This window comes from Pinus tabuliformis, chromosome 5_1 (genome assembly GCF_031772625.1).
Source record: "Pinus tabuliformis cultivar Carrire ecotype Pingquan chromosome 5_1, CPIR1, whole genome shotgun sequence".
Taxonomy (NCBI): Eukaryota; Viridiplantae; Streptophyta; class Pinopsida; order Pinales; family Pinaceae; genus Pinus; species Pinus tabuliformis.
This window is the reverse complement of record NC_142305.1, coordinates 707,593,823-707,606,788: the sequence shown is the minus strand read 5'-3', so window position 1 is coordinate 707,606,788 and position 12,966 is coordinate 707,593,823. Positions and strand designations below refer to the sequence as shown.

The 12,966-nt window shown below is 34.7% G+C and overlaps 1 long non-coding RNA gene across 6 annotated transcripts in view; it reads left to right on the top strand.

The window, feature by feature from the left end:
- The window catches only part of LOC149166888 (uncharacterized), a 127,514-nt gene that overhangs the window by 101,566 nt on the left and 12,982 nt on the right, over positions 1-12,966 (top strand). For 2 of the 6 annotated variants that reach the window (XR_016260900.1, XR_016260899.1), the window contains 2 exons: positions 2,344-2,450; positions 2,549-2,883. The exons of 2 other annotated variants lie outside the window; for them this stretch is intronic. This is a non-coding gene — a long non-coding RNA (uncharacterized LOC149166888). Of the gene's footprint in view, positions 1-2,343; positions 2,451-2,548; positions 2,884-12,966 lie in introns of those variants that run through there. 2 more of the 6 variants (XR_016260896.1, XR_016260901.1) reach the window with 1 other exon arrangement.

Here is a 12,966-nt window from a genome sequence, read left to right as displayed (position 1 = left end):
TTAATGGAGGGTCCTTAGCCCTTAGTTGATACACAAGCATGGCCGAGAAGTATAGAGGGATAGTCGAGCCCTTCTGGAGGTTAGTGAAGTTGTTTTAAGGGTGACCACAGGTAGGAGAGTGTTCTGTTACTTGGACGTAGGATGAAGGGTTTTTGAGGTGGATGCAAGCCTAGTTTGAGGGTCCAAAAAGCCTCAGTTTTTGTAGAAGCTAGTGAAGGTGTCTGAGAACCAAGTTGGGCCAACAAAAGATGAAATAAGGTTTTTGTTCTAAGAAAAAAGTTTTTTTGAAGTCTAGAATGCAAGTGGTATGAAGGACTTGACCTTTGTGAATAATTGACTTGAAAGAGATCTGAAAGGAGCCAAATCTTTATGGCAAGGAGGCAAAAGACAACTATGTGTCGAGCACAAAAAAGGACTAAAAGAGTTTCTTGTGAAGGGGCTACATTAGTGGTTAAGTTTTTTGTTTTGTACTTGTTCTTTTGGGTAGATTGAAAGCTAAATGCCGTTGATTTCAAGCCGTAGCGTATGCTGTTGTATACTAGTCTTGTATCATGTTTTTGTAGAGGGTCATTATCCCTGAAACAAGAGACTTATGTATTTCTTGTTGATGGACTAAGAAGAAGTGTTTTTGGCCACATATTTATTTGAGTTACTTTATTGATTCACTGTTGTTACATTTACGCTATCCAAAGTGCTCGTCGTTGTGTATCTTTAGTGTGTCAATGATCTATTATAGATGTAGACCAGATATTGGATATAAGGAAAATTCAACAAGGTCCTGCCTCACTATAGGTTAGATGTGGAAAAAGTCAATTATAAAACCATTTGGACTTGGAGGCTCCTTTTTCTTAGGCATTGTCTTGGCTATTGCTTTTACCCCCTTGCTAGATAGGAGTCTTAACAATGTCTCATTCTGCTCTTTGGATACCAATATTGGGACATGATGAATTATTCTATCAATTAAGTCCTATTATACTCTAATAGATGATTTTATTTAGAGTTAAGGTTATTGGAGCGTTGCACCACCATTATCAACTTTATTCTTTTTCAAGTTTATTAACATTTCTATCTATTTTTCTAGGATTTCTGCGCCTTTTTTGTCTTGTTTGTGTGTGTTGGGAATTTCCTTAAATGAGTGAGTTTGAACTCCTAAACGGGAGAGAGACATTTGTACATGAGGTGAAGATTTGAGGTAAGTTTTTCCAGTATTTTGACTTGATGTTCTTATATTGAATGAGGATCTTTACCTTTTTGGGCCTTCACCATTCTTAGTATGTCCAGTGCATCTATGTCCATTTCCTCTCCTTTGATCTCTATTTTGGCCTTCTTTTCTACCATGATCACTTCTTGAATAAATGGTCTTCATGTCTCTTTTGGATTGCTTGGAGTCACTTATAGATTGTTTAATATGTTTGTCTGTGTCTCTTCCCCTTAATGAAACAAGGGTTTTTCATATGGTCTACCTGTGATGGTTTTTTGTTTGTCTAGGTTTCTAGGTTGGCTAGGGGATCAAAACTATTGCTAATTTTGGTATTATTGCCAAGGGGTGGAGGTTGAGGAGTTCACTGATTTGTCCTGTGATACCTAGGTTTAATAAAACATTTTGAGTCATTATTCTCGTACTGAGCTGGTGGGGGAATAGGTGCCCATGTTTGTGATATTTCCTACATGTGAAGGGGATATGCTTGTATTGTAAGGTTTGCTTCCATATTTTATCGTGGTAGTAGATGTCAATCTATTCAAGTAGCTTTTCTACTATATTAATGTATAAATAAATTCTTGCATATAAAATATATGTTGCATGTTTTGTGGCTTTTGATACTTTTACCATATCTCCCATGGCGTTTCCAATGCCCTCCAATGTCTCTTCCTCTTAGAACTCCCTTAACATGGAATACATTTAGATCCAGATTCAAGCTACTTTGAAATCATCCTGATGCAAGCTATCTTTCCTGAATATTAAATAAGTTCAGCTGAATTATGTGTCAAATATACCTATTCTATCTCCTAAATTGACAAAGATAATAGTGAAAATACTCTTGGCTCCTAATTCAAGCTTGATGTGAGGTTTTAACTTCCATTTTTTTTATTCAATCCACCAAATTACAGTTAAGTCAAGATTGAGGCTACTTTGAAATCTTCTTGATGTACACAAAAATTATCTTCCTAAACATTAAATAAGGTCAGTGAAATTATGAGTAGTTTTCAAATATTCATATTTTATCTTTTATATTAAGAAAAGTAATAGTGAAAAAACCGTTGGCTCCTAATTAAAGCTTTATCTGACTTTTTAACTTAGATTTTTACTCCGTCCACCACATTAATGCTTTTTCTCAAATCCAGATTCCAAGAACTCAGTGATCAGAACATGGCGCTTCATCTATATATATATATATACATAGCAATTTTTCTTGACTGGACTTCAAACATTGGAATGACCGTCTCTTTTGGTAGGCATCTCTCTGGAGTGCGACATTGGGCTTCTGAATTAACCTGGGTTGCTCGCTTCTCCAATATGGGTTGACGAATGAAAAATGTTTTTGTGCAGATCCAGGAACTGTATCCCTATGTGAACCAGTCTTCCTTCATGGCATTGCTAGTGGAGGGAGCATCGCTCCCCTTCGCTACCTCTGCCATGCGCAGGGCTGCGCAGAAACCCTAAAAAAAACAACTAGTGATTAAGTTGATTAGGTTTTCGATGGTTGCTCAGACAAATATCAATCGGCTCTTCTTGTTGTTTTTATGCACTAATTCCAGCTCTCAAATATTGCAGACACGATTTGATTCAAAATTTTTACGTTCAAAAAGAAACCAATTAAATTCTTATACTCTTGTATGAAATTATTAAATTGAATTATAATTCAAGCGAGTTCTTACTGATTAGATTGTTGTGCTCATGTATAAATCAATTAAATTAACTTATAATTTATTAATTTTAAATATTAAAAACTTGAGCAGCACAAGCAAGTAGGCACTAGTGTAAATTCAAAATTCAAAGAGGAAAAGGGTGGGAGTTGATTCAAATTTGAATTATTCTGTTTTATTTTTATTTTTTGCGATCTTTTTGTCCTCTTTATTAAGTTCTAATTTTGATAAATAACATATGCATGCCTGAGTTTTATAATGATAAAGATTATACTGGATAAAATTATTAATTTTGTAAACTGATATGAAATAAAGTGAAAATGGGTAATAAAAGAGAAATATGAATTATTTTTTATTAATTAAAATAGATTTTATTTAATATTTTATAAAATGTATTTATGATGGATTATAAGATTCAATAATTTTGTAAACTAATATGAAATAAAGTGAAATCCTTAATAAAATAAAAAAAATTAAAATTAAATATATTATAATTATTTTTTATTAATTAAAATAAAATTTATTTAAATCCTTAATAAAATAAAAAAAATTAAAATTAAATATATTATAATTATTTTTTATTAATTAAAATAAAATTTATTTAATATTTTATAAAATGTATTTACGATAGATTATAAGATTCCCTACGAAAAATGACCACTTCAAGTATGCCATTCTAATATACGCGTGTAACCATATTTTCTTCCTTACTCAATGTGGCTTGTGAGGCTTTAGTGAAAATGGCCAAAATATTTTGACATGGAAAAATACAATTTAAATTATTTTTCCAGTTTAATTTAATAAAATATTTTAATATCATGATGTATTGTATTTATTTCAAACAATAATAAAATTGTAAAATGAATTATATGAATATTTATTTAATGGTTTTATTAATTTTTTAATATAATTAAACAATTTTTTGGTAAATAAAGGTAATATATATATATATAATTGGCATTGAAGAAAATGCTAAACATGTTAATAATTATTAATTTAATATTGGATAATGGTAATTTTTTTATATAATGCCTTATATTATAGTACACATTTCATGTCTGTATAGATTGATATGATGAGAGTTGTAGAAATTGTAAACATGTTATTTTTACATATTTTTTTTAGATTTATAAATTTTAAATTATTTTTTTGTAAATTATAAAATATAACCGATAGACAATATTTTACATCAATGAATAATGGAATTTTTAAATTTAATTACAAACCATTTGTGTTTATGGTACATAGTAATTAATATATAATGTTATTTTTTTAATTATTTATATTTATTATACATAATAGTGATATAGTCTATAGTAATTAATAACAGAGTACAAAAAAGTCAATTTTTGCCATTATTATATAATAAGATGGAGATATTTCAACTAAACATATTTAAGATAAATTAAAATAAATTTTATTAAAAAATAATAAAATTAATTTCATAATATTAAACTTTAAATTTTAATAAAAAAGAAACTAATAACAAATTAATAAAAAACTGAATATTTTATATCTTGCTAGCAACAACCGGTATTATAATAACTTACGAAGGAAAAATTAAAATGAGTAAATCAGGTAAGAGAGATAATAAGAGAGATAAACATGACATATATCATATGGATGATAATAATAGCTTACGAAGAGAAATTAGAAATGAGTGAATCATGTGAAAGAGATAAACATTACATATATCATATGGATGAAGTATGAGAAAAATCTGACAGTACCTGTCATTTTGGAAAGTACTCTAGAAGAGCGCATGGAAAATATTAGGCTTAAACAATATGAGTAATTGATTATGAAAGGAAGAAAAGACAAACGAGTGAATGACGTGGAAGAGATAAACATGTGAGATGCTCTATGCGTAAAGCATTTCAAAAAGTCTCACAGAACCTATCATTTTGGAAAGTATTCTAATCAATTGTCACTCCATTTTCATTGATGGTTCTTTTGATGTATAATTTGACATCCAAAAACGTCTTTACCACCGTCAAATTTATTCTTTGGTGGCATGAATGGATGTGGGTAACGTTGGGAAAATGGCTACTTGTCACGTTTCGGTAAAGTAACTTTTTAAGAGGTGGGTATGTGACTAGCTCACAACAGCAATGAGTGGTGGCCGTCAATTTTTAAATCCAATGTAACTGTCAGATGTGCAAGAAATTTTATTGGCAAGCATAAAGCTTTCAATTCGGGGTTTCCGTGCCAAAAGCCTGCAATGTTATTGTCCACAGTGGAATGTGGAGTGCTAGATTCCAGATTACTAGTCATATCACAGCCACAACCAGTGCGGTGGTGATTGATATTGGAATCTGGACGGAATGTGGCCTCCTTTCGCATCTTGCGCAATGAGGAAAGTATCACTGGACAGTCGTTCTTCAAAAAGTTAAATCGTTGCGCTTGCAGACCTCAGATTGAGATATCAACTTTTTGAAGTATGCACCGTTTGACCCAGACAGATGGAGATGTGGAATTTTTGTCATTGCTGGACTCAGGTTGTCATAATTATCTGGTTGCAAGGATTGAAGCTCGTCGTCAGCCATGCTGTGTGGAATAGGCGGAGGATATGGAGCATCCCAATCCTGGGGTACGAGAAAGTTTGTTCCATTTAACTTTTTCGTTGTCATTGAGTATGGACTGACCGATCATGATTGTTGATATCCATCTGTTCTAATCCTCTCTGACTTTTGAATATTGTACATCTCGTGGATAGGGGTCAAAATTAGCGAGGGTTAGTTTCAATGTGAAGATTAAATTTATTTTAAATTTTTAAAAAATATATATGATTATTTTGTACATTGTTAATTGTTAAAAATTAATTGTTTTTAAATATAATTATTGATAGTTTAAATTTATTTTAATTTATAATTCATTATAATTTGGAAGTATCAAATTGTATATTTTTTTTTAAATTTCATGCACCGTAGATGTTTAGTTAATATGGATCTGTTTTTAGTTAATATGGATTTGTGGTGCTTTTTAATATGTTTAGTGTCAACTCCATATTGAGCATGAAAGGAGTTTCATATCTCCTATATTGAGCGACATATTATTGAAATGTTTTAACCATTATGTATAGAAAGGGATCAAATCCCTAGAGAAGAAAACATTTTCTCAAATGTAGATTCCTTTTTGAGCATGATATATTTGGAGGTAACATGGAGCTACATTTATTTTTAATGTTAATGAAAATGGAAGACAAATTCAAATAAGCATGTGATAATTTTCTTATTCATATGACACATAAATACATATATTTATAACCTTTGGTTTCATCTTTGAAGAGGTATTTTCGAGTCATTGTGGTTGTCCATGTTCACTTGTGACTTTTCACCTCCCCTCAAGTGAATGATAAAATTTTATATAATCCCAAAGGATTACATTTCCGGTATTCCCTTCGATCAACAAAAAGGTTGGATGTGAATCCAGGAAGAGAGATAAAATGTGGTGGTGGATAGTAGCCAATGGCTAAATATGCTCTCTAAATTTGGTGGTTTAAAGGAGATTAGAAACCAAATGTGATAGCAAAAGTGAATGTCTTCTATTGGTGATGACTTGAAGTTGCCCAAAAGCTTTGGAACTTGGCTCGAAGTAATTGTTGGAACAATCCTAAATATGGTTAGAGGCTGATGTTTTTTATGCAATCAAAGTGCTCTTTGATGATGGTTTAAAGATGACTACACATTGTGGAGATGGTGGTTTGAAGGTGAACACAAATTATTATGTAACAAGAGCAAAGATTGTTGTATTGAGATGTGGTTTAAGGATGAACACAAACCAAATGGTGCTCTATTGTGCCCAACAACCCTCCTTTAGCTAAAATCAAATTTTGCTGGTGCCCCTTCGTAAATAGTACGTTGAAGACATTAAGTGGAAGATTTGATTTTGTAGAGCCCCAATCTTCACAATTGTCCAATTGGGAAATTGTGATACAAATTGGAATTTTTCCTTGATTAAATAATGGAGGTTGAAAAGATCAATGTTTCATGAAAAGGCCTTTTTCCTGTTCTGCATAAAATACTCCATAATAGAGGTAAGAGGTCAAAAGTTTTGAGGTTCAACACATTAACAGGTTTGATTTTCTTCTGAACCTTTGATCCTGACACAGTAACGAAGAATATTTTTGCCTCTATTATGTACCCTGTGTTGGGAAGTTGAAGTCGGAGAAAATTTTGCTACAACTTTAGTACAGTAATTTCTCTCGACCCTAATATCAATGTTTCAAAAGGAAACCCCAGATGCGGGTGGTAATTAACGCAATTAAGATTATGATACGGGGCAACGGTGCAGGTTGTGATGGCAATGGTGATCGGCAATTAAATGAGGATCGACAGATCGCCGAATGGGAAGACCAAGGGCAAGGCCTTTCACATAGAGCGATATGTGATTGCGATCAGATCGCATCGCATTATCACATCGGCGGAAACCAAGGAGCAGAGCCTTTACACCTTCAAATGTGCGATGCGATGATGCGGACCCGACGGCGGATCGCAGAATGGGGAGACAAAAGGGCAAGGCCTTTACATATAGCGATATACGATTGCGATCAGATCACTTCGCAATATCGCATCGGCGAAAACCAAGGGGTGGAGCCTTTACACCTTCATATGTGCGATGCGATGATGCGGACCCCACGACGGATTGCAAAATGGGGAGACCAAAGGGCAAGGCCTTTATATATAGCAATATGCGATTGTGATCAGATCGCATCGGCGGAAACCAAAGGGTGGAAACCAAGGGACGGAGAATAGGCAGGGGCTGCCTGATGATAGTTTGAAGCCCACTGTGGCTGCCCATGTGTTTGCTATCTGGTCTTTTTGTTTTTTGCTAGTGTTGCTTGGATTCTGGTTTCCTATCTGGACTAATCGTCAATGAACCATCTTACTGTTTCTTTTGTGGGGTTTGGACTTGAGAAGTGATACCATTTTTGAGGTTTCTGCTCTCACTGGACTGGTTTCCCCAATGTTGGGGCAGTCCAGATTTTGTTGATACTCTACGATACCTTGGTCGAGGCCTTGTCCTCTTTGTATCTTTCTGTACATATTAATAGATTACTTTTACTTAGAATTTTTGGTGGGCATCTGCCGAGTTTCATCCATAAAATCTCTTGCCCTAGGTGCTACTCCAAGAGGGAAAACCTAGGTCTTTCTCTCTCACCTTGGGGACTTCTTTGAGGGTTGTACAAGCATAGTATTCGATGGAATAAATATCAAGAAGCCCTTTCTTGTCATTGCCTTGACCTTGGGAGTACCTTGCATGAAGTATTTCTTCCTATGATTATTCATAAAACCTTAGGTATAGCTCAAGTCTTTCCAAGGTCTCTCAAAGGGAGCAAAGAGCATCTTGGAAGTGTTAAAGCATCACATAGAGTTTCTTTGAGAGTTCCTATGCTATCACTTAAGAGTGTTGATCTTAGGAATGCATATTATCATCACAAATATTAAACCTTATGTCTTGATATCCTCCTATGCCTTTCATGGAAAGCATTTAACTTCCTTGAAGCATTGAGCCATTGTTGTGTCTCTCCTTGAATGGATTTTGTGGAATCATGTCATACCTAAATCATTGATCTATTCATTCTAAGTGATTCCCTTTTTACTAGGACTCCTCCCGTCGATGAAGGTTCAGAAAGGGTAGGGGATTTTGATTGAGGTGATAGTGGGTTATCGTCCCATTATTGTCACCTAGTCTAGTAGTTGTCCCTTATGTTTTCTGTTCCTTAGGGACCTGCGAGATTCTATGGTCACAAGCCCAACTAACATATTCAACAATTGAATTTTTCCCACTCGTAATCAATTTCCCCTGGCCAAAGCTTTATCAAAGTAAGCTATTGTGGCTAAATTTATTTTTTACATAGGAAGTATCATACGTTTTGAAATTTATGATAGTTTTTTTTTGCATACTTGTTTTGAACCTACCCTCAAGCAACAAGATGTCGAAGGCACACAAAGGAAAAGGACGAAATATTACCATCACAAAGCCTACAATATTTGACCCACCTATGAGTGAAGTATTCTACGGGGACAACAACATTTAATGGAAATAAGGTCCATCCTAATTGGGGTGAGATTCATTATATGTACGCCAATGCACAATCCAATGAGTAGAAGAAAGACTACAAAGAGATGTGCAACATCAGGAGATTAGATATATATTGGATTGCCACCAGGTCATTGATAATGTTATGCACTATATGAAAAGATGGGAAACAACACAAATTGATCTAATACATGAAGTTATTTGCGATAGAAATGATAAGATTGTTGTGTATTTAAAGGCCTAAATGAAGTTGACCAAACAATTCCTAGAATATTTCTTCACGACTTACCCTATGTTCGCAGTAATTATAAAGAGCTTGTGGTGAGATAGGGAGGCCTTCAAGAAACAAATAGAAAAACAATATCCTGCTCATTATCTACGTGAGCCTTTCTTCCTCCTCGCGATGATGATCAATTGGTTGTATGGAGAATTCAATGCCTCACATTTCAAGATTGAATGGCTACCCTTGGAAGTAAAGATAGTATCCAAGGGGCATATATTCAACTGTTCTACCATTCTCTCCAGTAATTTGTTAAAAACTCTATCCAAGGTGAAGGATGTCCTGAAAAGGAGAGCGCATCCTTCTACATTTGCTCTTATTTGGTTGATGCCCTTTGTGTTACAAATGAATTTCTAGTAATGAATTAGAAATGGACATCAGTGATCCCGCCCATTCCTATCTATTATGAATAATTATGGGCAAACCAGTACTCGAAGTTATTCCATGAACTATGTGATCAATTTTTTTGGCTAGAATGTACGAGACACTGTTTGAGCTCCAACCAACCTAGCTATCAAAAGCGCGGAGGTTTGCTACTCGGGGAGTTAGAAACTAGTATTGTGAAGAACATTGGACATACATTAGAGTATATGGTTGTTCAACACCCTTGCACCTAATGCATCAGTGTGTTCTTGATCGATCAATTATTCAAGAAAATGTGTATTAGACAATAGAAGCCAAACTAGCATTAGATTTGGAAAACATTAACAAGAGGTTATGGCAAGGATTTCTGATAAGAGTAGTACACTCTGCATTAATGAAATTATTGTATTTCATCAAGGAATTAGAGAGCATTAAAGAGTTTAAACTCGTCACAGGTGCCTTTAAGAGACATGATCCCCACAACATAGTAAAGGAACAATGTAAGTTTGTATGGCTTAGCTACCCCTATGAGCATGAGTATGATCCCAATGACTTGATGTATCAAGATGTATTCACATATGAGGAAGTGGAAATGAGAATGCAAATAAGGAGACAAGAACTCCTACTAGACGTCCAACTTCCAAAAGCATAGAAAAGGGAGAAACAATGGGAGTGATGGATCTCTCAAATAGAAGCGTTCTGAGGAGCAAACGAAGAAGAACAAAGGGTAAGGATGAAGCGTTGGAGAGGTAAAGGATCGAGGCGAAAATGAGGTTGCTACAACAAAATGTAGCCCTGGTCGGAATCTCAACTGTCGAGTAGATTACTATCAACAACAATGAACCAAAGGCAGAGATAATTGTGGCGAGAAAAATTATGGGTGAAACAAAAGATAATGACATTCTTCAGTGCCTCGCAAATAGTGAGAACTCCTAGAAATATAGGTTTTGGTAGTTACATTGTTACAAGTTTTTATCATTCCACAAAGTCCAATCTCCTCAATCCCACCTGTCGTTAAGGAAACAGGTACCACACGCCCTCTGGGTCACCATAGAGACCTTGATGATGAAGTCGTCGATTTAGGTGACTGTTACTATAGTAAATCCAAAAAGGCAGTTAATTGGAGTGTGTTGAAGAGAAGATTAAAGCAAGTGGAAAGGAAGCTAACATATTAGAAAGCCTCGAACAAAGAATTATTTGGAGCACTACAGGGTAGAGAAATTGGAAGGATGTAGTAGATACGACCTTGGTCCTCGGAGCCTTGGTGACTGCGAACAAAGTGACCAGACAAAGCCTATCCTTAGATGTGGAGTAGGTGGATCAGAGAGTGAATACTCTATAGGAACAAGTAGAATAACAACACCAGTGTTTTGAAGCCAAAAGGCATGAAGAACTAACAACCCCTTTGAAGTTCAGGTGGAACAAAAAATAACACAACCTAGAGAAGCTCATTCAAGTGAGGTAAAGAAATTAAAGGAAGACTACTGCCAAGATTGATCAAGAGCTGAAAACATGAATCAACATTCAAGTGTTAAAGTCCCAATAATTAATGATAAACGACTTCTAGAGAGAGAAATTCTCGTTTGCATAGATGTTTCAACAGCTCCAACAATATTTCATCCAGCTTGAATAGATGTTACAGGAGTTGAATGTTTAAAGTTGTGCTTATAACAAAGTCGGTGAAGCATTTGACCAAATACAAGAATGGCAGAAGGAATACAGGGATGCCCCAGACTCATTGCCCAGACTAAGCAAGGATCAAAAGAGAAGTGATGAGTCATTGATCAATGTTCAAAGGATGGAAAATAAAGAAGGAAAGCTAACGACAACTGGATCTCTCATATTGGTGAGGAACATGTGGGATGCGACAACAAAGATGCTACAAGAAAGCAGATTGGGAAATTTTGGAGTCTTGTCTAGCTGCACATCTATTGTTTTGATATTTCATAACATAAACAAAGTCTGAGTTGCAATGGTCCCCCAGATTGAACACATTAAAAGAGTGGATGAGGATGCGATTGAAATTTTAATCATGACACCCACACGAGAAACGACTAAACACAATTGCTATGCTGCTAGAGTGAAGACCATTGTGAAGAACTTGGAAGATAAGTGTTGAGGCCCAAGCAGTGGTTACATAGGGTTGAAGACCACCAAATCTCCAAGAGACTAAAGAATCACTCCGCCTAGGAGATGCATCAAAAACAAATTGCATTACTGGCTAAAGATCATTTTTGTGAGTTAAATTTTATATATATATATATATATATATATATATATATATATATAAATTAATAAATAAAGTAATCCTTTGAGGGGGAGAGATGTGGAGGAAAAGGGGAAAAACTTGTATAGACAATGCACCTATTTAAGAAGGCCATATTTTGCATTTTGTTGTAAATGGAAGTCTCATTCTTATTAGTTAATACACTTTTCCATTTCAAGAGATATATGTATCGTCCTTTATTTGGTAAATTGTCTATGTAATTTTGAAGGGCCTTGTATGTTAGCATATACGTAAGCTCTTGTAACTTTTATTTATCAGTAATTTTCTTCCTTGTGCTATGATTGTTGCATTATTGATATTTCGATTAGTTTTTAGTCATATTGTTCTAGGTTTATATGTAAATGAAGAACTCTAGTTAAGCTCGCACATATTTAGTCTGACAATATATTCTCCCCCAATTCTCCACCAACAAATTTAAATATGAACTTAGTAATAATAAAGAAAACTTCTAGAAGTAAAGTGAACACTTAATGAACAATGATTCTTCATCAATAAAGTGGCAATCGGGCCCACATACCAATCGGAGGTCACCACACCAAATGAAAGAGGGTCTAATTGGGGCCTTCAATAGAGTTTCCTCCCTTTGTTGATGATGTTCCAACAGTCGAGTCACATTCATCTCACTAATATAACTAGTGCTAGAAGGAGGGCCACTCTATGAGTTATTGGAAGTACTCTTCGAATTCTCTCGGTGAGATTTGGCCCACAATTTTGAAACTATAGAATTCAAGAGGTAGGTTTCCCAAACACATTTTTACCAACCCAATGCCTAATTCATATTCTTCTCCACAATTGCTTACTGCTTCCCTGCTTGAAGTTAGAACTTAGACTTAGTTTTCCCTTAAATCATACCTATGAATCTAGAAATTCCCAATTAGTTGAATTAATCCGAACAAGTCAACGTCTCACTCATGTTGTAGCATGTGAGGAGGGGATAGAGTTTGTGGAATACGTTTGGAGAGATAAGCAACTTACCTACGTTGTTTGTTGAATCCAAGTTGATGGAGAGTGATAATTCAAATTATCTCTCTCTAAGCCCCTTGTTTAGTGTTAAAAAGTTTCAAAATCCATTGTCAAGAAGTTATGAGAAACCACGTTGCCCACCCAATTATCTGTTTTCACTATTTAT